A 2760-nucleotide genomic window follows, 5' to 3' on the forward strand; every position below is an offset into this window, starting at 1 on the left:
CATCGTGTTTCAACAAAAAGATATCAAGAAAGCCGGACGATTTTTAGGCAGCCAGTAAAATTATGATCGAAATTATTGACGAATATGTTGTGAACGTATTCAAAAAGTCTCTAGAAAATCGACTCAACTAAGCTCAACTTTTCGGACGAAGTAGCACGAAGAAATCACTCCTTTCAAAGCGCCACATCAAAATTCTACTGGCATTTTCAAAAAGACAAACCTGCAAAATTTTGAAGGAACGTGCTTTGGAGCGATGAAACCAAGATAATTAGGAAGGGTCCAGATGGAAAAACATTTGTACTTTGTCCACAAGGTCAGGCCTTTAACCCTAGGTATACCAAAAAAACTATTAAGCACGGCGGTGGAAGTATCATGTTAAAATTAATTATTGGATTGGCCTGCGCAAAGCCCAGATTTGAATCCAATAGAAAATTGAATGAATAATGTCAAAATCAAAATAGCAATGTGGTTCATAAAAGGATATATGTATTTATACCCGAGTTATTAAAAAAAAATCTATCTAGAAATCCAAAAATTTAGTACAACTGTTTATTAATTTTAAAATCCAGGATTTTAAGATATTTGAGAAACTTTTATACATTCGTCTAATTAATAGCGAATAATAAAAGTTTCTAAAATAGTTTATCAAAAAAAAAATATTTTGATTAATTATTTTAATTTTTTTTTATTATTTGTTATAGTATTTTTCTGGTGTCATGTGCGGCACCAATCATTTTTATAATACTTTCAAGATTACTTTTTCACTACTTTCCGACCCCAACAAATTTTTGGACAATAATTACATATTTATTTATACTTAAAATTATCTGCAAAAAATATTTACACATATTTAGTTGAAAATTTTTCGCTCTTTTAATTTTGACTTAGTAAAATTTAAGTATTGCCATTTGCATGAAATTATTTAAACTTTTATTCTTTCCACAAAGTACAAAATATAAATCTTAAAGCCATGTCCAACCAGTATTGTTATTATGTTTACATTAATCAACAACATTAATACTGCTTAGTGCCTCTATAAATCTCATAATTAATATATTCCAAATACTTTAGCAAAATATGAAAAAATGTGACCAACCTTTTAGATATTGAATTTCCAGCGCTAGCTGCTAGTGTTCAGCTAATAATGTTCAGCGTGAAGACATTACGATCCAACGAAGCTGCGATATGTTTATTAGTATTACAAATTAGAATAAAAACCAGTATTGATTATTATTGACAGTTTGTGGCAAGCATATGTTATGTGCTAACCAGCTGTATTTTCATGTGTTTACATATATTTGTTTTTGTAAATTACTCACAATTTAATTTATTTGCATTACTTTTAATTTAATGCCAATTAATCACTTGTAGATATTTGTAGCACTTCATTGCAGTGATTTATTTATTGCTAATTTAGCATTTTATTACTATTACTTGGACACTGTTGCATTCACTTTGCTGATTTATGCACATTTGTATTTACTTGTATTTATTTTTGTAATTTATAACTGTGTTTTAGTTCAGCTACTGAGTGATTTGCTTGCACTAATTATTTGTTTATTAGTCGTTTAGTTTAATTCGCCGTTTTATTACTTTGCTTTGACTTTTTGTTGTCAGAGTTGAGCTTTATGATTTTTATTAGCACGATTTTAATTTATAGTTTGGCTAAACCAATTAATTTGCTTTTAATTTATTTTTATAATTTTTTTATTATTTCACTTATTCTCCTAAAAGTGCAATTACGTGCTTAATTATACACATTTGCCACAGTTTAAGACACTTTACTGCGAAATGACATTAATGGCGCTGTTAATGGTAAACCAGTTTATTGTGGCAAATTTGATTTTATGCCACAACTTTCAGTTCAGTCCATTAAATTAATTTGATTATGATAGTGGTGAAATGAAATGAATACTCGTTATTATTTTTGAGGTTAGGGGCCAAATTTGGTTTAGAGTTTTTTTAGTAGGTATTAGTTGAAATTAATATTTACCCACTTTTCACGTATTTATATTTGTTTTACTTTTGTAATATATTATTATTTTTTTTAAATGAATTTTTACGAATTTGTTAAAATATTGACTTTTGTAGTATGCATACTGTTTTTAAAACTTGCGTCAATAAAATTTGCGAATTTTTTTTATTTATTTGCTTTATATATGTCTTTTTTTCACGTATTTGTTTTTATTAATTATTTCATTGTGGAATATACTTTATTAAATTTTTATTAAATACGTTAATAAAGTTTGTGAAAGGTTTTCACTTGTTTTATGTTTAATTATTTTTCACGCATTTATTTTTTATTTCAATGTGGAATACGTTAATAAAGTTTATGATTTTTTATTCTTAACAGTTTCGTGTTTTTTGTTCATATAAAAATTCTTTTACAAAATTGTTTTTATAAAGTTTTCCAACCAAATATATTTTGGTGACATTATTTTTTTATTTTTCAACAGATTTGCTTTGACACCAATTAAGAGAAACTTTTTATAACAATTTGTTTAATTATTTTGTCTCTCTGTATTGTTTCAAGATATTTTTGAAACTTATTTTGGTACTTTTTGATTAAAAAAATAATGAATCTTTATATTTATTGAGCTCATGGTCTTATCAAGTTTTTGGTTTTGTTGTAATTTGTTTGTAGGTATTTTAAGCACCATTTTTTTTATTAAAACAGCAATTTCTGTTAATAGTTTTTGTCCTTTTCACAACATAATTGTATTAAAAATATGATATTTTCGCAATCAAATTATGTTTTTA

This window comes from Bactrocera neohumeralis, chromosome 4, assembly GCF_024586455.1.
Source record: "Bactrocera neohumeralis isolate Rockhampton chromosome 4, APGP_CSIRO_Bneo_wtdbg2-racon-allhic-juicebox.fasta_v2, whole genome shotgun sequence".
NCBI lineage: Eukaryota > Metazoa > Arthropoda > Insecta > Diptera > Tephritidae > Bactrocera > Bactrocera neohumeralis.